Source organism: Platichthys flesus, chromosome 7 (genome assembly GCF_949316205.1).
Source record: "Platichthys flesus chromosome 7, fPlaFle2.1, whole genome shotgun sequence".
Lineage (NCBI taxonomy): Eukaryota > Metazoa > Chordata > Actinopteri > Pleuronectiformes > Pleuronectidae > Platichthys > Platichthys flesus.
Window position 1 is genome coordinate 5,406,832 of NC_084951.1, and position 24,837 is coordinate 5,431,668.

Genomic DNA, 24,837 nt, shown 5'->3' on the forward strand with positions numbered 1-24,837 from the left:
CACTATTTATTTATCAGGAAAAAATTCCACAGGGCTTTTAATTGCGGAACATTTCCTCTTTTAGTATAATCTCCCTCTGCAGCCCTTTTCCTCCTTGTCGCTGTCAAAGCAGCTTTTGTGCAATTTGTGTAATTTTCCAGAAATCTCTTGCTCTGACTATCTATCATTTGTCATCAGTCAATTCATATGGCACCCAAACGCCCTCAGTGGGGGAAAAAAGTCGGCGTGCCGGTCTATAGAATCAACAGATGATTGGCTGCACCACCAATAATATTTCATTAAATATACGTAATTGAGGGAAAAGCAGAGGATCCTGTTCAAGTCTCGCCATGTGATTGGACTAGGCAGTGTCAGTCCGCAAAAATTTCTCCAAAATAACAATACCTTAAAGAAGATCTGATATAAGAGAGATAAGATATAAGGTAGAAAGAGAGCAGTTACAATCAACTAAAGATTGACTTTGTACATTATGACTAGAGGCGGACATTAGTGCTCTCAAATGGTCATGGTGAGAATTTAATCATAACTTCACAATAATACATTATTTAGCAGTACTTTGTCCTGATTACAGTAACCACAATCTTACATGGAGTGACCTCTTGATCTAAGAGTTAATTTGGTTAATTTTCACTAATGATATAACCTTACCTACTGAGCACTAGGCTACTATATCAGCATACCAAGGTCAAAGTAAAACTCAATTAGCTTATGTGCTTTGCAGGGTTTGCACAGAGAGAAGAAGAGTGAAAATGAGCTACGAATTAGGGATTGAATACCAGACCAGTCCGGGTTCAGTAAAAAATATTTAAATGGTATTCATGCACGTTGGCGGGGGTTCATTGCACATGTCTTTGATCTGGGTAATAACCATGTATTTCAGGGACAGGGTAACTCATAAAAGCAGCTTACTGGGACTACAACAAGCCAAGGTTCACACCTGAAAAATGCAACTGAACTCCATGAACGTGTGCAACAGTTCTCCTTGATTATCACTGTGCTCACTTTGTAATGCAGAGATACAATGCAGATAAAACATAGAATCTAATAATATGATTTTAATTGGATGACACTCCACAGATAGATCAGAATAGGACCAAGAGTATTTCTCAGATCCCTGAAGTATCTGTGGCAGAGCTCTGGCAGGGAACTGCACGGCAGGGTTTGGGTGACGAGAAGTGGGTTACAAGGCCGTGCAGCCCCCGGGCCCATTTCTGTCCCCACTGATACTCCTCGCTTCCTCCTGCCCACTCTGAATGCCTGGGAACTGGGTGAGAGATATAATTTCGCAGAGAAGCGTGCAAGGGCAGGGCGGGGTCCTGTCTGCAGGGGGTTGCTGGGGTTGCTGGGCAGGAGCCACGTATAGAGATGAACTTGGCGACCTCGCCCCGACGAATGTATCTAGCACACATCGATGTCAGCGTGCAATGATTTATTTACGGGGCCATTAGAAACTGTTATGAATCCAATGTAAGGGAGGGAGTATCAATCATTGTCAGTGTGTAGGGATCACATTCTAGCCACAGTATCATCCTGTGGTCGTTTCAGACATTGCAAGCCAATGGTCGACAGAATAAAAATATTATAAGCTCTTTTCAAAATGAAGATACTTTCGAGCCCCTTATTGTTTTATGTCCTTATTTTGTTAGTGCTATTTTCGTGATTTGTTAATTTCTCTCTCCATCCCTCTTTTCACTCTTTTTATTTCCCACTGCGGAGGATTTTCTGACACACGCAGAGCCCAGGATCTGAATGGCAAGCACGTTCCACATGAATAAGAGAAGGAGGGGAGGGGGTGCCTGCATCATCACTGCCTCTCGAAGCCAGCAGCAACTCCACATGGACATCTGCGTCTCCCTCTCCCTCCTTCTTTCTCCCTCTTTTCCCCCTTTTGTCAAACACAGTACCTTGTTAGCCTTTATCTGTGATTCACACTCTGAGAGTGGCCGATCGAAAACCTTTTCTGATGCTCAACATAGAATCTTCGGGATGAATGTAGGTGGGACGCTCCAGGGAGAAGCTGACTGGTCTTACTCACTGGCTGCTCAGCCTTTTGCATCAGCAGTGCGTTGTCTGACGTCAGCACAGTCTCCCTCCTGCGTAATCGTCCGTCGTTCATGAGAGCTTGGAGAAAGTTCTCCCTCTCTCTCTCACACACACACGCACATGCACACGCACACAGGCTTTTCTCTCAGTAGCCGCTGCTGTCATGCGAATTGAGCCCTGCAGCAACGTCAGGGGTACCAACATTATCTAGAACATCTCTTTCGCACATGGCAGTTTTAGATACGTGTCTTTAAGTGTTTCAATAGGGTGGACAGCAAGTGTCATTATCTCTCAAAGAAGACAACCTCTTTGTTTTCACAGCAAAATGTCTGGACCAGGGATTTTCACGTTCTGACACTGTGAGCCCCTTCATCACCCTCTGTTATCTGCCCCCCAGCATCACTGCCCTAGATAGGCTTCCACATGACAAAAGGTTATATGACTCGAGTTTCTCTCTGGTTATTGTTCCCTGTGTTAGGGCTGTTTGGTGGATGATAGCCTATAATGTGGGGGGTGTCAACCTTCAGTATAATGCTGATATGGATTACAATTTAAACGCTATTGTTGGTAGCCTGTATTTGCTTTATTTGACAGCTGTCATTAAATAATTTTGGAATGGAGGAAAAGTAAAGGGCAGATCTTGTGTCTCTAATTTCTTTTTGTGGATTTATGAACATTTATTCACACATGGACAAAACATGTTTTTTTTAAAGGCAGATAGACCAGCTAAAAAAGGCAATTTAGTCCTTTCCTATTGCCTGGCACATCATGTTTGACCTCACTCACACGTTGGAAACTGAAAACCTCCCTAACCTCACGATCTCGTCTGTGCTGCCTCTTGCAAGACTTTTAAACTCCTCTCTGTAACATATCTGCATATTTGCACTTTTGTTGTTTTTGATATTCCATTTTATTCTATTTTATTCTATTTTACACTATTTCTATCTTATTTTATTGTATAGGTTGTAATTACTTGAGCACTGTTAGAAGAGAGCCTGAGACTCAAGCATTTCACTGCCAGCGACTGCTTAATGTTATTGTTGTGCATTTGACAATAAAAATCTTGAATCTTGAATCTTGAATCTTTAACAGCAACAAAATTGCTGTTGCATGTTGAATTTTAAAATAAGTACATGAACATACGTGGCTTTTTACGTACCAATGCCTGGAAGTTCAATGAGCGTCATACGGAGCACCAGGAAAGGTGTCAGCTTCTTTAAGCAGATAAATCAGGAAGAATTTGAAATTAGTGATAGATGTTAGTGTCTGTTGACCATTGGGAAAGGGGATTTACTTAAATTTTGTTTTTCTTGGAACCTGCAATTCACACTGTAAAATAAAAAAATATATGTGTGATGTGTGTGTCTTCTGTCAATTCTTGGTCGAATGTCAATAGAATTTGGGTTTCTCCGGAGTAAGTCTCTACCACAGGAGGAGTACAGCTGGAGATTCTCCATTCAGACCCAGTGATTATTGATACAAACGGTTATGAAGTAACTTAAATGCATGAGATGCAAACTGCCTAACTGTGCTGAGTAGTGTTTTTGTACCAAACGAAAGCAAACACCTGTCATTGTCACCTCACTCATTGTCTTTCCCTCTCTCCTCTCCCTCCACACCCCCTTTAACACTCCCACCCCTCTACGAGGAGCCACAGGTCACAGTGTCAAAACCCCTGATCTAGACAAAAATAGTGTCCACAACACAACACAGAGTATTGTTGTATCTGATTCACCATTCAACCATTGTATCAGATTTTATGAATGTCATAAAAAATGCACGAAACCCCATGCTCGTAACCATTTGAGATACAATCTGATAATTTATCCAGCCTATCATCACATGGAACATATTTTCTCTCGTCTCTCACTTATGAATTAAAATCAGTGTCATGAGACAAATCATGATGGCGCTCACACTTAAAGACACAGTTCTCCTCTCGGGGCCGAACACAAGAGATGTTCCTCCTCTGTAACCTTGGCAGTGTCGCAGAGAGAGTATTGATTGCATCACATTAAGCTCCACTGCGCACGCCACTGCTCTCCATATGCTGCATGTGTACAGCATGCAAGCTAAAGACCATGTGGATGAATTTTCCCGGCTGCTATGGTCAATGCATGACTGTGTGCATGAGTGTGTGTGTACATGTGAATGTCCTCTCCAAGGGGACCAGTTAGCACACCGGCCCAGAGAGGAAGATCAGCTGTTTCTCTGGTCGTGCACACAGGATGTTCCCAGCATGCCCTTGGCTCCCTGGAGGCGACAGAGGTCACACGGGAAAGTTCTCTGTACTTATGGCCTTTTGAATAATTGATGAATGGAGAATATGTGTGGCGAAATGATGGAATCACAATGTGAATGAGTTGTATAATACTACTGCTGCTACAGGCAAATAGAATGCTGTGGTTGGTCATGGACATTTAACGTGGAAAGGAATAACTGGAGATCAAATACAACAAGAGAGTTGTTTCCAAACATCCGAATCTTCAGACATTAACAAGCAAAATCTCAGTTTTAGTGGCTCTAAACTTCAGAGTAAAGTTGACTCCAGACGTATCCTTAGCATTGTGATTTTAAAAGAAAACATAGTAGTATGGATGTAATCGCACACGTTTGGTTATATAATGCAGAGACAAAATACATTTTCAGGTGATATTTTTTAAGGTCAATAGGGACCATTGTGGGGTCATGTGGATACCAGGCAATATGTGTTAATATAACCTGTGAAAGTAATGGTAGCTGCTTCTACTTTGAATAGAGCCAGGTTGACCATATCATCCTTTTTCTAGATGTTATGCCAAGCTTAACTAATCACCTGCTGGCCCCAGCTTCACATGAGAATGGGATTGATCTTATTATCTAGCTCTTGGCAAGAAAAATTGGCAATGTGTTTCCCAAAATGTCAAACTAGTGCTAAGTTGAAGGAAGACCTCCTCAGGCAGGTTGATCCTAAAAATAGTTATTCTCGCAATTCTTCACTGTGACCTTTGCAACTGAAACCTAACGCACAACAAGCCAGGCATCAACCATTCATATTCATCTTAAATCAATAAATACAAAAATCACATTTTGCTCGCAGCTTAAAAGCTTAGATATGTTGACCTGCATTTCTGTGTACAGTGAGCAAACCTAATCTTCTGTTGGACGAGGCCAGTCGGGAAATCCAAGTTACAGTTGGTGGCAGCTGAATACTTTAAATTACAGTTATTTTACAGATTTCACACAGATAATACTGATGATTAAAGTATAAGAGTATAAAACACCATGAACTATGTTCATATTAATGGGGTTGGCTGCTGGAGAGGTATTCAAATTAGAGCTTCTGCATGAAGGAGGTTCATGGGACTGAATTCCGAGACCGGAGGATGGGAGGAAAAGGCAGCAGTGGGTAAGGAGGTTAAAGAGAAAAGGCGGGAGGAGTGAGAGAGCTTGGTACTAGGAGGGGTGGGGGTCAAAGATGGTGGATGGAGTAATAGAGGATGAAGAAAAAGGGATTAAGGGAGGAGGAGTGAGGCTCCACTGAGCATCCATCAGAGCCGGATTGGGGCTGTAGGGCTGTGGTGCAAGGAAGCGGTGGGTGAGGGGGTGAGGGGGTGAGGGTGGGCTGTGAATTGTGGGGATGAGGAGAAGAAGAAGAAGATGTTCCCGAACATTATGGGGAATAATGGACGGAGCAGAGACAGGAAGTTCCTCCACAGCTGAAGGTCAACATGGCCACAATGCTTTGCAGATGCACACATACGCACAACACGCGCACTACGGGGAGGGGAAACAGAGGACGCTTCCCAGTGTAATACGCAGTCGCTGGGGAGCGCAGGATGTAGCGCTGTAGAGAGGGACGGATGTGTGGAAGGAAATCTCTGAATAAAGGATAATGCAGGAAAGAGGGATGAGAGGAAGAGTGCCTGAGGCAAGGATGTGCGGCCACTGAGGGCTTGTGTTCTTAACACTGCTGCTGATGATGGCGGGGGGATATCACAGCGGCATTGAGATATCAATATATTCCCTAATAATAAATCAGGCACGGATATAGTATGCAGAACACATAGAACAATGGTAGTCTTGACAGGCATATTTAAGCTAATTAATTCACCATGGATTTATGAACATTGCAAACACAAGGTTACTAGTATCTTGGCCAATTTAAATTATTCCATGTGTTGTGGCCAAACACTATTCCCAAAACTGTGTGCTGAAGATTTGATTGATTCACAGTAGAGTTGGACTCTAATTATTGATTCTCTTACGGTCAATGTGATCATTAAAAGAAGCCCTGAAGAGCACCCACACCTTCATTTGTGTGTATCTGTATAAATGATAGTGTGAGTTATTGTGTCTTTAGCGAGAGATCATTACAGAAAAGTCATCCATGTTTCCACTTGGCATCAAAGGAAATTATCAATTTGTCAGAGTTCATTTCATTAGCTGAAGTTATGATAAAAACACGGTTCGTTAATATTTTATTGTCAAGATGTTGAAGTAAATAAAAATTTAGATCTAAACAAAGGAGCAAAATACATATTGGAAAATAAGACAAGTGAAAAAGTCTTCGGTTGTTGAAAGTTCCTCTTCATAGACTCACCCTTTGTTCATTTTTCAGCTTCTGGTTTCTTCCATCACCTACAGGGATCAGTTCTGCTACACAGCCACAGGATGTGGGCTCTCAGACTGACTGTCTGTGATCAGCTGACCAGTGAAATGAACTGGTTATAGATCTGGACCTCATGGTGCTTTGCTGTTCCCTAATCTTCCTCTCTACTGGTTTGGGACCAGGTGTGACCAGTGGAAATTCATTTGCTCCGTCCGAGGCGTGTTGAGGCATTCGGAGAAGTCATTTCAGGGACTGCTGAGAGTTCATCTGTTCTCACCAAGGGATCACTGTGTGTGTGTGGGTGTGTGTGCGTGTGTGTGTGTGTCTGTGTGTGTGTGTGTGTGTGTGAAGCTGTCAGCTCTCCCTCGTGGCCATTGGCTGCAGAATCTCAGGTGTGATGGCTGTTGTATTAAAGCGACCCGGCAGCCGTCACTCGTGCCCCCTCCCCCAGCCGGAACACTCACAGACACTCCCATGCACGGAAACGTAATGAGCTGAGTCCTATTAAAAATCAATTTTATAGCTGCTTTGCCTGGTCTCTTTATGTTCCACTCTAACAGGAAAGCCATTGCTGGGATTGCCCAAAGCATTGGGGGCGGGGGGGGCTTGAAGGACAGGCTGGACCCACATTTACAGGTCAGGTGCAGTATGTGGAGCTGTGTATGTAAGTGGTTACAGCCTCGTATAGACATGTAATAGGCCTGTCAGTGGGTCTCAACAGCTAATGGAGCTGGCTATGGGTTTACAAACATGATTCTTTCCTCTCGGCACTTCCTACTGAGAAAGATGTCTGATGTCTCTACTCAACTTGACACATTCATTACCCAGGAGGTTATTTCCAATTGTTGTTGGTTGGTCTGTGGGCAGGATGAACTCGGTGGAAGGACAGGACACGTGACAAAAAAAAGAAAAAAGAACGTATTCTGACTGCACTTACATTGTTTTTTGTCCCCATTTATTTCACATCTGGACTCATAAGAACTGTTTGTTTATTCACTTTGTTCGGAGTTCAGTGAGACAGGGCAGAGAAAGGGGGAAGCTGATTGGCTTCATGGAGGTAAATTACAATAAACTTGGATAATTGTAACATGTAAAATGCTCCTATTAGGCCGCTAGCTCCCACAGTTTCAATCTGTCATGCTGTTTTGTCCTCTCGTTTGCAGTGTGTGAGGATACAGACATTTATTGAAGAATACTCCCCTATGAGAGGGAACTGCTGTTTTTTGTACACTAGTTGATTTGAGAATCCATTAGTGCATAGTCATCAAGGAGTCCTACAGGCACTTTATCAAAGTGTGTCTGTACTTCATATACTGTTTATGCATTTTTGTGCAAGATCAGGTTCAGTGTTAGTTGTTATTCCTGATCCATAAATGAGGCCATAATCCATCACCTGATGTACAACTTACTACTGTAGTTTAAATATATGTGATGCTGGGAGAGGAGTGAGTAAGGCAATGGTTAAATGTGTGTGTTTGTCAGCTAATGATAAGGTTCTACAGAAATTATTCTTAGAACAGAAATTAAGTCAATATTCATTTTTTTATTGGAACCATTGTTTCTTTGTTTCACTGTGGGTGTGTGTGTGTGTGTGTGGTTGTGTGTGTGTGTGTGTGGGTGTGTGTGTCCATTCTCAGCAGATGACAGTTGCACAGTGTTTGTCTTTAACTTCACAAGCCTTATCATCTCTTATTTCTGTTTCTCATCTCACCGATGTTCCTCAGCTACAGGCGGATAATAGACAAACTCCCCCCCACCCCCCGGCCCCACCCACACACACTTAAAGGACACAATACAGAGAGCGACTGTCACTGTCTCATTATCAAGAAGCTTTTAAAACTGACTGAATATGCCTTAAAGGCTGGAAAACCAATGAATCACACCTTATGAGTAGTTTCCTTTGTCAGAATAAACAAACGACAGAGGGTGTGGCTGCATCTTACAGGACATAGTTTAAACTGTTCTGATCAAAGACAGAGACAGATTCTCTTTTCTGACACATATTTGCCAAGCAGTAAGGGAGTAGTGCTGGATGAATGGATGGACAGATGGTGGACGGACGGACAAAAAGATGGATGATGGATGGATGGACGGACGGACAGACATACGGATGGATGGATGGCCTTTCTCTCCCTCTCTGGAAACCAATCCCACTTCAGTCGGCTTAAGGGTCCACTCACAGAGTCAAGCCCACCATGTGCGTGCTGCTTTCTTATAATAAACACTGCATGTCCATAGAGATGAGAGTCCTTCTTGTTGGAGATTATTGAGTTAACCAGTTAACAATAACACAATTTTTCACAACTCAAGATGTATCCTCCCCCCGAGGCTCAGAGACGCCACCCAGCAGCCACCCAGTATCTACTGGACACACACATCCAAAGATACTCTCATTCCCTTATTGAAAAATAAGATTCAATTTGTCGTGTTTCACCATCTTATTGATTTCACACATCTGTCACTCTTGCTTTTTGTCTGACAAGCCATGATATCTAGTAACCGCTCAGCATTAGAGGCGCCTTCTGGATTTCAGTTGAGTGAGACAGGGCTGTGAACCGTACCTCTGCGGGTCAGCTTGATGCATTTCACCGCCCATTTGGGGTCACTGGTCTTTTTCCGCTCACACAATATTTTCTTTAACCTCCACTCTCCTGTAGTGGTGATAGTCACATCTGCTATTTGGAGACATCATTTTAAAGGACTTTAGATCCTCATTAGAGAATATGAACCCTGGTGACAGGCAGTCATCTGGCACTTCTCTCGTTACAATTCCTCAGTGAAGTGAGGGAGACATGATTTTCAATCAGATAAAACATTACAGAGCACACATGACACACATTACACATGATGCTGCCAGACCAAAGACAGTGTTGGAGACCCACAGCTGTTTCATTCCCTGATTTAAAGTAAATTTGACAAGGTATTATCCGGCTGATTTCCTTAGAAGTATGGTGGGCCTCATGCAAGATTCATTTTGTTTTATTTTGAAGCTGAAAAGGAGATTAAACCCATGGACAATGCCCTCTTTGCTCTCTGTATTCAGTTTCTTTGAAACCCTGTTCATTTAAAAATGATAATACGTATATAAAACTCTTTGAAGCCTGAATTGTTATTATTTTCCCTAATCCAACTTCAAAGATGACAAACAAAATGACATCTTTGACCTCTGCCACGCCTCGTACAACAAGACAAACCTCACTTCCTGATATTTTAAACATATTTAAAAATGTATAAGAATCACGAGAGCCCTCTTATTCCCCTCCTCTAACGTGTGTCTTTAACCATGTCCTAGCTGGTGAGCATATTGATTGTGGAGGAGGCATTAGATCCCTTGGTTATTAATAGCCTGAAGAGGGAAGCCTAATGGGAGCTCTACTTCCTCCAACTGGTTTATTCATAGCGGGATCATTAGTACCATAATTGACCCCCTCCCTACTTTTCTGACTGAGTGACAGTCTACAACATATCCCATGTACATCTTTCAGGGACAAAGGACAGGTGATGGAACACAACTGTGTGTATGTGCGTTTCTTTTGTCTCTCTGCTTGTCTCTCTCTTTTTTTTACACAAATACATACGCACAAACACACACCCAACCACACACACACACACACACACACACACTCACACACACATATACAAAGACATGACTGCACTGATGCTACACACTTATTGTTCCATGCTGTGTGCCTCATGCTGGGCCTCTCATACTTTACACAGTGTAGAACGCACACTTTATATTCTCTGCATTGTTCTCATGTGATTGTGTGACTTTTTCATTCTTTGCTGTACATTCCCTGCTCCTGGTGTATATGTGTGTGTGTTTGTGCGTGTGTGTGTGTGTGTGTGTGTGTGTGTGTGTGTGTTTGTGTGTGTGTGTGTGTGTGTCTGCTCCTGATGGGATCTCGGTTTCCTCTGCTCTCTTCCATATATTCTGACAAGAAGCTGCCCTGATCAGCTCCCCCTTCCCCCGGAGTGAGTCCCCCGAGGCGACAAATTATTCATAAACTATTTCCTATCTTTATAGATATGCTTTCAAAAAGCTTTTCCTTGTCCACCATTTAAGCTGCATTAGGAGAGTGTGCGCAGAGTGCATGTGTGTGAATGCAGAGCATCTCGGCTGTCTCAGAGATGTGCCTTGGCTGCAGCACAGTCCTCCCCTCCGGCGTACATCTTGCAGTAACTGCACACACAGAGCTGCATCTATCTCTATCTCTCTCTCTGTCGCTCGTAGCCCACTGCCCCACAACTCCCCACTTTTCCGGAGCACAGAAGATGCACTAGCAAATGGATGAACGAAGGAGCTGCACTATGTTGTGTTAGTTTTTGCTTTATTCTTTTTTGTATATTATTTGATTCAATCTCTTTCTATTTCTATGAGCAGATGCATCTATTTTCTTGGCAACTAATGAATATGAACTTCTCTCAGCTCCATGCAGGTTCTCTCTACCCACACACATCCTGTAGCTCAATATCCAATAGCTTCCTGCCCTGAGGCACAGCTTGACACTGTGATATAGTAAACAGCAGTTTAGCAATTCACACTGCTTGTGTTGACTTAAAAAGTGTATCTTGTCAGTACAAGAGACAGATTCAAGGGTATCAAAGGTGAAATAAATGCATTTCAAACAGTGGTGTTGTGATGTGTCACATGATGATGGTGATATTGACTACATCTGTTGTTTTGAGCTGGGCGCAAAATGTCTTATTTCCATTTCTAGAGATCTTTGGGTTATTGAGCTTGAAAGTCAAATCGCAGTTTGAAAAATATTCTTCATCAAAGAGTCGGAGGCATTTTGGCACAGGAAGGGTTTAGTTGTAAGCACATGGAACTTCGTGATATTGAATGTGTGATGACAGAGCGGCCATGTAAATATAGAATGCAGCAAACATGCAAACACCAAACATTTGAGTGGTTCACAAGATTTTACTTCTGATTCTCTCTGACATTGAAGATTAAAACACTAAATAATCTTACAATCAGTGTGGAAAAATACACAGTCATGTGTCAAGAGTTCAACATTTAAAAGTGAATCTGACAAAAGCGTGAAAATTAAATCCGTTTTCCTTACTGTGTGTATAGGTGTGTCTGTTTGTATGCACATGATGAAACCTGAGTTGAAATGCTGAAAGCTTTATAACAATCTTAATATGCTGCAAAACACCTCTTATACTTGGTAGAATTGCAAAAGTTAGTGGATGGATAATGCAATACTACTTTTAACTCCACAGGTTCAGCCAATAAATGATGAAGTACAGAAATTACACGACAAAAATGTCGACTTAAGCTTCTGATCCAGGTGAGACCAAAAAAAAAAGAAACAGCCAGCATGCTGACCAATAAGGAGACGCCTTTGGATTATTTAAAGAGTCAAACATATCTCTCTCCCTCTCTCGTTTATGTTTATCCTATTATGTAAACATAACCTCTTCTCTGGTGATATAATGGCATTGACTGGGGAATTAGCTCCACACACCAAATATAACAAGAAACCATTTTGTCTGTTACATTCGTGTCTGCTAGCTTTCAGAAGAGGGGCACCAATACGATGTGTGAACGCAGAGCATGCAAGGCCCCAACAGTTTCCACATAGGTATCTAATGAGCAGAACTGAACCTAAGCATGAATGAACTATTTGTAATAATAAACGGCCAATTTATGGACATTCGGTTAAATTGTGCCATACATTTGAGTTTATGGCTAGTGTTTGGTATGTGGCACCAAGTTTATGCCGTGTTTTAAATGATCATATGAAATCACGAAACAGCCATAATCAAACGATAAACATGAAATCTGAATGCTTCTATTTGTCAGACAGAATATGAAACAATGAGGAGATCAGGGGGAGTGGAGAAAGAATGTCAGCTCTCGGGAGAAAAACGGCCTGAGAAGGAAGGAAGTCAGGAGCCGAGGGGAACAGAAGAACACACGGGTAATATTAGTATTTTAAAAGGTCTGTTTTTTGTTATTGCTTTGGTAAAACTTGCTTAAACAAAATTAGACAAAAGACATCTCAGATAAATGTTGAAATTTAAATCTTTTTTTCTAAGGAGTTTGTGATCATTTGAGCTAATAGGCTTATACATTTGCATGTCTACGATCAAAGTATTTGTTTGTGCACGGAGTGGATTCAAAGAGAGCCTTGTGTGTGGGTGAAGCTCAAGTGTTCTTTCCCCCTGATCTCACACTGTAGTCATAGATGCTTCCTGCAAGGAACAAGGAGGATGGTTATGTTGCTGTGCTCTGCGGAGCGAGCGAGTGAGCGCTTTGTTCAGCAGGGTTCGTCCTCTCTCGCCTGCTTATGTAATGGGTAAACACACTGGCAGGAAAAACAAGGAAACAGGATTTGCTTTTTGCCAGTTAGGAGTTCCCAGTGGAGCTTTTCCTGATCTGGTGTAAGCGTATGTAAACACACACACACACACACACACACACACACACACACACACACACACACCCAACCATGCATAAACATGGAAACAACCAGAGGATATATGAGGATCTGTATCACAAATGAACAGGTGGGCGTACACCCACGCAGACACACAGATGTTCGCACTCCTTCAAATATGCACACCTTCCTTCCTACTGAGTCAACAAGTTGTTGGTGACTTTGGTGTTGCTGACAAAAAGAAAGAAGAAGAAAAACAGTTCAGTTCCTCTCCAGCTTCCACTCAGGATGTGACAGCGATTGACTGTTTTCCTGTGGACGGACAATGTCAGCACGAGTAGCCATTAACCTCTGAGCCACGTTCATACTAAACACCTCAGCTCTACACGACTAACAGGATGGATTGTTAGAGCAAATAAGTCATGCCTTCTGCAGCACTTCCTCTGTCAGAAAAACAGATGATGCTGCGGGGTTACAGAGTTCACACTGCTCTATTTAAATACAACAACTATCATACATTGTTGCCTCCTGGTATTGTAATAAGTGTTTGTGTTGGACAACTGAAATTAAGGTAAATCTAAAACCTTATTCACCTTATTGGAAAGAGTGTCCCATTCATTCTGGATGGATATTAATTGAAGTTTAAATTAAAACACATATCAAATGCAGCTTGTAGGTCTTCCTCCTTCATATTATGACTTTGATCACTTCTGTTCTTCAGCAGGGCCACCACTCCAGTCATGTCTGAATGAAGTCATCCATAATATAGCATTTACTAAATCGACACATATGAAAGATCACTACTTTAACAGATATATGAGTGTGTTGTGTGCCACGTCTGTAAGGGGCAATACAGACGTGGGAGGAATGGCTCAAACCTTTATCCTGGGGGATACACATGCAGTGACCCTCTGAAGTGTGTGCACTCTTGGTTTAATTGTGGCACATGGAGGCTATTAGGCTCCGGCTCATACACATGTTTCCAGAGGTTGGATTTAGACCTGTATTTAAGCTTTGACCACGGACAGGAACCGGCCCAGTGTGCTGCGTCGTCCATCACGGTAACACAACCTGTCTGATCTGAAGTGCAGGACCAAGCCTACCTTGTCCTTTTCCATTATGTATAAGAAAAAATTACTTATTTTGCAGTGATATGATAGAAAGTATATGCTACAGTATCATTGGGGTCCTTCTTAAACCAGAATCCTGTCCTGCAAGGGTTTACATCACAAATATGAATCTAGGGCTTCATGTTCTGTTGTGTGAGCGAGGTCAAACCCTCCTCTGCAGCTACTCTGCTCAGTGTTGGATGAGAGATGAAGCAGCTTCTTTCAGACCTGCACCTAAACCCTGAACTCTTCTGTCACTGTGTGTGAGAACAGACCGAATCAGTCGAACTATACACTTTGATGAACACATGCACTGTAGAGGCCATGCTTTCCAAAACAGTTTAATATGAAGGCTCATTATAATGTGCATGGAAAAGGCTAACCCAGTTGTAATATATGGGTTAGCGACAGATTACCCTTATGATAGAGAACCAGTTAAGATCCCTGCTGGCTCCATTATTAAATGCATTGCTGTGTCATGGAATCAATGTGCTTCATCAGATTTCCTGCCATTAAAAAAATGTCTGGAGATGTTAATCATGAGCTGTCACATGTAACACACATCTGCACCTCTGATTGTTGCCAAGACAGCAGAGCATTTCAAACATTACATCATTCATGAAGCTATGAAGGTATATTTTTCATCATCCGCAGTGACACTCAGAAATTCTCAGTAGATGATGTTATCACCTGAAAAAAAAAACAATTGAGGAGTGAGGAGTTGAAAGCCGTGTTCCGGCTCTAAGCTAAAGGCAAATGTCAGTATGCCCACAGTGTCAATGGTCACTAACTTTTTAGCACTAAATACAAAGGGAATGTGATTAGTTTTGCAGGTTTATTGCTGGTTAAAGTGATACTGCACTCTTAATCCCCTTGACCACTGGTCAGAAAAAACACCCACCACCTGCTGACATCTGACTATTGTCTGCAAGGGGAATGGATTCAATCAGCTTTCAATCCCGGCACTGATAGAAGTGAGCCCCCTGGGTGCACAGGCCACTTTGGAAAGACAGCGAGGTGAGAGCCCCTCAGTTGTTGGTGCATTTGTGACCTTGAAAATGGTTCACCAAGTAAAACAATTTAGAAAGGCAAACTTCCCTAATAATATATATATATATATATATATATATATATATATAATATATATATATGTATATATTATTCTTAACTTAGTCAGGGAGCCTGATAGGGCAGGTCTAAATATAGTGCTGTAGAGGCAGCTCGGATAACGTGTATATATATATATATATATGTATTTCGTCAAATAACAGTCATAGAATATATATATATACATATATGGGTTGAACATGGCTCATAACATCCCCTAGTGTTTCAGAGCGTCTTGGACCTTGCATGGCCAGTGCCTACATAGAGCCACCTGTTTGGGACGTCTCTGGAGAACATGAATGTCTGTGCAAAGTGTCAACGCAATAAATGAAATATCTGTCAAGCAGGCAAACTCATGGGGAGAGATGACTCTCCAACGTCATATGATGCACTGTGGGGGGACCATGACCATTGGTACAAATTGTCATCACCATCCATCCTCTTGGGGTCCTAATGGGACAGTCGCTCACTCGGCTGCCGAGTGCTGAATCTCAACCACACTGATGAGTGTGATTATATACACACTGAGAGTTGTGTATTATGTGCTGCCGGTGTGTTTTGCAATTTAGACTCGCAGCATTTGAAATGATTTCATATTGTTACCCTTTACTGGTTGTCTTGTTAAATGCCACAGAAAGTGACTGTTCTTCCATCTCCTCGTCAGTATTCCATTATACATCGTCAAGATCACGGGGTTCAAATGTCCATTAAAAAGCTCTCATCAGTCGTCCGCAGGGTCGTGTGTGTGAACTCGCATTTGACCGTCAGCACTTGCGTTTATGTCATTTTAAGCAGGTGCAGTCTGTTGCCTGCTTCACTGCATAGCGCGTAAAACACATTTTAATCTTTATGTTCTCCTCTGCCTCACTTTACACCCTTTGCACCACTTCCCCCCCTAACTCACACCTAAAGCTGTATGCTCAGTGGATAGCACATGAGTGAGGGAGATATAGGGAGGGGCTGGTGGGTGTGTGTGCGTGTGTGTGTGTGGGGGGGGGGGGGGGGGACAGCGATAGAGATGGTTGGGAGTGTAATTTTGTGTGTTAGAGAGAGAAAGGGGAAAAGGACACACCCACAGTGTGAAAGAAGCTTGGAGCAGAGCTATTTTTAACTTACTCAGGCAGCCTGATAGGGCAGGTCTAAATATAGTGCTGTAGAGGCAGCTCGGATAACGTGTGTGTGCGAGTGAGTGTGTGTGTGCATGGAGATGCCATCCAGGGTGACTGTGACAGTGTGCCTCTCCAGCTGTACCTTGGATACCCCCAAATCACACACACACACACATGCACACACGCACACACACACACACACACACACACACACACACACACACACAGACACACTAGTGATGATCATGCTGATGGTCATCATGGCCGATGGTGTCGTGTTACCTTTTTGGAACGTGGAGGTATGCAGTGCTGAAACTCCAACTGTATTAAACTAAACTTATTAATCATCTAAACGGCTCATAAATGCAGAGTCAAATCATCTTAAAGCAAATTTGTAATTTACGTTACAAAGCTTAAACTACACTCTCCACCCATTGTTCCTCTTCTTCTACAAGATACAGTTCTGGGGTTTGCACAACCAGATGGGAATCTAAGCCGGTTCACTCACATCGCTGCTAAACAGGTTGGTGAGGTCTATTGCTGCTTTTAGAGCAATGACACAATTGGCAGGTGTGTATGTGTGTGTGTGTGTGTGAATGTGCGCATGTCCTGTCCACATGCACAAGGAGCTGTGGGGGTCACAGCCACAGTGCAGCTGCTGCTGTGGTCATGTGTTGTTTCAGGTGTTTTGACGGACAGACGATGAGAGCATTAATGGACAGCCTAACATTTGTCTTGAAACATCACAGGCAGCTCATGCTGTATTAGCTCAGCTGCAAGTGTAATCTCCCCCACTCTCACTCTCTCACACACACACACACACACACAACGCAGATCAAGGAGAGAACATTGTGATGTGAGCAATGTCATTGTCACTTTTCTTGGTGCATTGATGTCAAGGGGACAGACAGTTTTTAGGAAGCTGCTCATTTGTACACAAATGCATGTTTGCCGTCTGTTAAAGTGTGAGCTGGAGCGTCCAGAGCTAACATTGTTGATGTAGGTCATGCATTTCTTTCTATCATACTACAGTTATTACTGAGAAGCGGTCATGTGATTTTATCCATTGTACACAAAGTGGAAAGTTCTTGTGTATATATATTTTTGGGGGTTGGGGGGGACAAGACAAAGTTTGAAAGGGTCAGAGACCGAAGGGGGTGGCATGACCCGGCGATGCAGAGGCCTGAATCCTCATTATTTCACAAACATACGTAGACAAAACAGAAAGTATCATAAAGAGCTTGAGCTACTGGTGAGTTGTGAGATCAGTGAGTGGCTGAGGTGCCACACAAACAGAGCACAGGCACAGTTCACAAACACATAGTGTGGGATAAAACTGTTAACTAGGGAAGGTGTCCATTTAAATTTACACGAATCAGATGGGAGGCATGAGAGAGACTCTGCAGGGACAGAATATTTGCAAGGAGTTTAATGTCAAGCTCTCCTCCTGTTTTACGACACACACTTTCCACTGAAGGTAGAGACTTGAGCATTAATCATTCAGCAAATGGCCTGTGTGTGTGTGTGTGTGTGTGTGTGTGTGTGTGTGTGTGTGTGTGTGTGTGTGTGTGTATTTGTGTGTTTGTGTGCAGTAGAGAAAATGCCATGGTTGAATATCAAATAACAGTCCTTCTGACCCTGGCCTTTTTGCATGAGCTCCAAAGGTCTCATCCCTCTGCATTATCACATGCCTCATTACTTATTCATGACCAGGAGTAACACTGCTTGTGTGTGTGTGCATGTGTCTTTGTTTGTGACTGTGTCCCTATGAATACATTTTGTAAATATAAACAATATATGTTAAAGTTGTTCACCTCCATAAGTGGTCTCTTTATAGGACACACACACACGATCCACATTTATGTTCAATGTCGTTAATCTTCAACTCGTGTGTTATAAGGTCTTCCATGTAGAGAATAATAGAGAGTTTAAATGTGTGTGTTGATATGTGTGTGTGTGTGTGTGTTTTCTTCTCATGAATGGGTTGAATACAGGTTAAAATCCCTGTATGCAGAAAGCATAGATGTTTAGTAAAGGATTCCTCTTCTTCTATCCTCATCCACCAACAGCAGTTCAGCAGTTCAACTTTCTAAGTTTCTCCTGCCAACCCTCTTGAACAACCTCAGGATGACTTCTGCGTGAGCTCATGGCAGAACACAGCAGGAGATTGTCCGGAGAATTTGTCACAAGCTAGTTGACTGTTGACGTTTCTAACACGCTAAGGATGCATACCTGAAAAAAACAAAACAAGGACAATACAAAGATTAATTCATACATTATCAATCAATCAATCAAATTTTATTTGTATAGCCCATATTCACAAATTACAATTCATCTCATAGGGCTTCAACAGGGTGTGACATCCTCTGTCCGTAACCCTCAGCAAGAGTAAGGAAAAACTACAAAAAACCCTTTTAACAGGGTAAAAATATGTAGAAACCTCAGAGAGAGCCACATGTGAGGGATCCCTCTCCCAGGACGGACAGAAGTGCAATAGATGCCACGTGCAGGACAACATCATCGATAATCAAAGTCTCTAGCAGCATTGATGAGGGTAGACATCCCGAAGGACAACCCCAACATGACATGCCAAGCAGTCCCGCTGCAATCACAGTCCATGCTCAGCAACCATCTAGACCACGATCCACCATCCAGATCAGACGCCACTCCAGTCCTCAGTCACCGTCCACCGCCGCCCACCAGGAGGACCCATCACAAGCCACCACCGCGGTCCTGGTCCACCACCCGTGCCCAATGCCAACGCGACACAGGGTCCGCCACCAGCACCACGATCAGCCCACATGACTCAGAATCCGCCACACTGGATCCAACACCACGACCCCCGGTGCGCGATCCACAAACCGTAATCCATGGTGCGGCCACAGAGGCCCTGGATCTGCGGGTGATAAAGCAAAGGGATTCCGGGGAAGGGGGATAGGGATGGAGAAGAGGAAGGAGAAGCTGGAAAGAGAAGCTCCGTGTGTCATGTGTCACAAAATAGAACAAGTAACGTTCTGGCGCACTAATTAGCTCTAACTATAAGCTTTATCAAAAAGGAAGGTTTTGAGCCTACTTTTAAACAAACAGATGGTGACTGCCTCCCGAACTGAAAGTGGTAGATTATTCCACAGCCGAGGGGCTTGATGGCTAAAAGCTCTGGCTCCTACTCTACTTTAGAGAATTCAAGTAGGCTTGAATTCTGGGAGCGGAGTGCTCTAGTGGGTTTATAAGGTATTAACAGCTCTTTAAGGTATAAAGGCGCTATATTATTAAGGGCCTTGAAGGTGAGGAGGAGAATTTTAAATTCTATTCTAGATTTAACTGGAAGCCAGTGTAGCGATGCTCATATTGGAGAAATGTGCTCTCTTCTCTTTGTTCTCGTCAGGACACGTGCTGCGGCATTTTGGACAAGCTGTAGAGTCTTTAACGACTTCCTGCTGGAGCCTGATAATAATGAATTACAATAGTCCAGTCTCGATGTAACAAAGGCGTGGACTAGTTTTTCTGCATCTTTTTGTGAAAGGACATGTCTAATTTTTTACGCAAGTGGAAAAAAGCTGTCCCAGAAATTTGTTTTAAGTGACTATTAAAGGATAAATCAGGATCGAAGATCACTCCCAAGTTCCTGAGTGTTTCATTGGAAGCAAGGGCAATGTCGTCTAGCGCAGCTATATCATTAGATAATGCATCTCTAAGGTGTTTGGGGCCAAGTATTATAACCTCTGTTTTGTCTGAGTTTAATAAGAGAAAATTGCGGGTCATCCAGGTTTTTATGTCCTTGAGACATGTTCGAAGTTTAGTTAATTGATTACTTTGTTCAGGTTTTATTGACAAATATAACTGGGTGTCATCCGCATAGCAGTGGAAATTTACCGAGTGTGTCCTGATAATGTTTCCTAGTGGAAGCATATATAATGAGAATAAAATTGGGCTGAGCACAGAGCCCTGTGGAACACCATGATTAACTTTGATGCGCACAGATGACTCATCATTAATTTGCACAAATTGGGAGCGATCAGAAAAATATGATTTAAACCAGTTAAGGGCGGTTCCATTAATGTTAATTAACTGTTTTAGTCTTTGTAATAAAATTGGATGGTTAATTGTGTCGAATGCTGCACTGAGATCTAACAGAACGAGAACAGACACAAGTCCCTGATCTGAGGCTATTAAAAGGTCATTAGTGACTTTTGCCAAGGCTGTCTCTGTACTGTGATTGGCTCTAAACCCCGATTGAAAGTCTTCATATATATTATTTTCCTGGAGAAACTCACACAGCTGATTGGCTACCACTTTTTCTAAGATTTTAGAAATGAAGGGGAGATTAGATATTGGCCTGTAATTGGCTAAAACCTCTGGGTCTAGGGTGGGTTTTTTGAGTAGGGGTTTGATGACAGCTATTTTAAAAGACTGTGGTACATAACCTGATGATAATGACAGATTGATAATGTTAAGTAACAAACTATTAATTAGGGGCAGAATTTCTTTAAGTAATTTGGTAGGAATGGGATCTAAGAAACAGGTTGTTGGTTTAGAACCTGAGATTAATTTGGTAAACTGATCACGGGTGATCAGAGAGAAGCTGTCTAAGTAATGGGTAGGATTCTCAGCCGTTTCTGAGATCTCTGTTGTTGGGAGGGTATTAGTGCCAATTGAGGGCAGGAGATGGTTGATTTTATTTCTAATAGTTTGAATTTTATCATTAAAAAAGGTCATAAAGATATTGCTATTTAGGGATCAAGGAATACTGGGTTCGGTGGAGGTGTGACTCTCTGTCAGCCTGGCTACAGTGCTGAAGAGAAACCTGGGGTTGTTTTTATTCTCTTCTATTAGTTTTGAATAGTAGGCGGCTCTTGCTTTGTGGAGAGCCTTTTTATATTCTTTAACACTATTCTTCCAGTCTATGAGGTTTTCAACATTGTTGCTGGAGCGCCACTTCCTTTCTAGTTTTCTTGATAATTGTTTTAACTCATTTGTCTGGGAATTATACCACGGAGCTAATTTACTATGTTTGACATTTTCCTTTTTAGAGGCGCTATTGAGTCTAATGTTAATCGTAATGAGTCTGCAGAGCTATCGACGAGGTGGTCGATCTCAATGGAGCTCAGGGTTTTAAAGAATTTGTTGTTTATATCTACTGCTAATACGTGTTTAAATGTAATTGGGATTATTTCCTTAAATTTAGCTACAGCACTATCAGGTAGACATCTAGAAAATTAATTTTTTATTAGTGGCATATATTCAGTTATTGAAAAATCAGAAGTTATTAAATTATGGTCTGATAGACATTACACCATGGATCATGCTCCCCGGTTACCTGAACACTCCAGAGATGTTCTTGTTGTTATGAACATGTCTGAGCGGAGAAGCTAGATTCATCATATGTGAAAGGTCAACTATTGTCTGGACATTTTCTGGAGTTGATGTCAAAATCTTGTATTCTACCTAAAACGTTTCACCTCTCTTCAAAGAGGTTTGAAGGACGGTGCCAAGAAACACAAGCAAACAAGTCCAGTGATGTGGACTTGAACAACTCCTGAAGACACCATGAGAATCTTCACCGGTATACGTAGAGTAAGGAAATTCCTCACACAGAAACCAACTTGCTTGGATCATCTGCTAAAAGAGGCAATTTTAAAGGGCCTCCTCTGAATCTGAAGTAATTTGATAAAGAACCAGAAAGTGATTCTAGAAAACCAGTTCCCTCCAACATGCAGTGTTCATTTCACTGCTCACCGAAAAGCAGCATGTGGGTATATCTTCTCGAGCTCAGCATGTTTGCACAGTAAGTCGTGATATCACATTCTGCTCGCCTCCTTTACCGTAACATCTGGCTGAATTCAGATCATCCTAGCGTAAAGCAGAAAAGCTACAGGCAGCCGATCTGCCGTTTTCTCCCGCATTGTGTTTCGCGTGTGATAGGGTGCCTTCCAGCTGAGAGGCCAAAGATATAAGCTCGGCTCATGCACATGCAAATGCAGGCACGCTCTCACGCACGGACAGCAGCTTGAATGGAGACACAGAGAGAGGCAGAGAAATACATCTGTGCAAGGTAGATAAGACCACTGCTGATCAAGAGCCACTCATATGCACACTACCCCCTGTCCCTCCCTCTTTTCACTTTCAAACACACATTACCCGCCCTGTCACGCTTCGCACACATGCACACCGCTCCTCCGGAGATTTTTCCAGCTTCATCTATCTCAGTTACTCAAATGTCTCCTGCTGACGTTCCCTTACAGGCATTCTTTAATGTTCAACCAAGAATGCACATTTGGTTTTGGAGAGCGTTGTCAATCACGCTCAGTGGAACTGTGGGTAAACCACATCAGAATTTGCAGTATGTGAATTATATCGAAATTACATAACAAATCAAGTGTTTCTTTTACCCTCGCGTGTTGACACTAGATTTTTCCCTTTGACTTCACATTTATGTTTGATCTTTTTCCCTTTATTCATTTTAGCCAAGTGCCCTTCACTGGAGAGAGTCCCTGTTGATGTGACACTTCCTCCGTGAGCTTTTTAAAGCTCCCCCGTTGCACTCAACCCTCAGAGAGAGACAGAGAGAGAGCGCTGCACATTTAGCCATCCATTTGTGTGGCATGCCAATGTATTTACCACACACTGGCATGGGTACCCTCCTCAACACGCCTCACCGGAACCCAGTAATTGGCCGGGAGAGTCACTTGAGTGTGCATGCAAGCAGCTCCTTAACGTTAGTAGTTTGGCATACATTTGCTCACGAATCAGAGTTCCCTTATTCTGCTGCGTGTGCAAAAAAAACACAAACTGAAACATATGCAGTGGCCCACAAAGACATGCACACACATTGGGGCATCTGAGTAAATAAGCATTTTTTTATTTAGAGAACATTTATGAGCAAACAACCCAAACATGAGTGCCTCTTGTTCCTACACTCCGCCCACAGCTTTCTTTTTGATTTTATAGAAGCATTAGTTTCACAAACAGGCTCAGAGAACACACATTTTTTCCGCACTTTTGAGGTCTTTGAATTGCTTCAGCGATGCCTTGTAATCTTGTACATGCACGCACACACACATATAGATCGAAATCTCTATAGAAGCATGTAAATCATAAGCTTGGTTAAATGGAAATGCAATCAAGAGGCTGACTTTTAAAAGAGCACTTTAATCCTGAGAGTGAAGATGAAGCAGAAAAAGCTAAAAATTGCATTGGGTGAAAAAACTGAGCAAAAAGGCAAAAAAAATGTTTTACTATAACTTCAATATTAGCAGATAGATTGATAGATGGATGGATTGATGGATGGATAGACAGATAGATAGATAGATAGATAGATAGATAGATAGATAGATAGATAGATGGATGGATGGATGGATGGATGGATGATAGATAGATAGATAGATAGATAGATAGATAGATAGATAGATAGATAGATAGATAGATAGATAGATAGATAGATAGATAGATAGATAGATAGATAGATAGATAGATAGATAGATAGTCTCAATTTGAATGTGTAAACATTTGTTTTTTTTCCAACAGTGTGGATTTTACGATGGATATTTTTCAGCATGCACTATTCAGACTAATTTAGTAACACAACAGTGGCTGATATTTAATACAAGCGCCCCACGTTGGGATGTGAGACAGCTTATTTTAATAAACCTGAACATTTGCATAGGCAAATATCCTTAGAACATAAAACATCTTGAAAGCGTCAATGCTCTTCCTCTCAGCCAAGGGCCCAGCGTTCGCCCCTCAGCAATCACACTGAATCACACGCTACACAGCTATTGCACACCAGGGAATTCGTAGTGTGTGTGTGTGTGTTCATGTACAGTATGTGCATGTGCATCCATGTGTCCACATTTGAATGTACACTGTTTAATTTGAGTGTGCATCTGTGCTGATGTGTGTGCTCGACCCTGTACTCTGCAACAGCCCCCCATTCCTTTGACACCAGTTCCTGTGGTCCCTGGTGGGTGCGGGTGGGGGGGCACCTGAAGTGCTTCCTCAGTGAATTAAAGGAGGAACAGGTGAAGGTAAATTAACTGATGATGGACATGAATATTGTGATGCAGTCCAAGAAGATAGATTTCTTAGGAAACAAGATAAATTCAATAATAAATAATAATCCAGCACAATCCATACACTACATAACTCATATTTAAAAATGTTATTTTTTGCCCTTACATGGGACAAAACATTATACATCCTGCGGCTTTTTGTTTGAAAAATACAGATCCAGGAAATGGTGAAACATAGTGACCAGACTGAGGTGAGAAGGAGAACTTACTGAGTTAACTCTTTATATTAACACTAACTGCTGGCATACTACACACACCACCCAGTGGAGCCGTTCTGGCCACAAGCAGAACTCCATGTGATAAGCATCGTTGATCAGCTCTGGAATTGATCATGAGGACAGACCTTTTTTTAATTCTTCCTCTGTGAGAAATCACAAACCTAAAAAAGGTCTGAAACTCCATCACCTGTCACCCAGT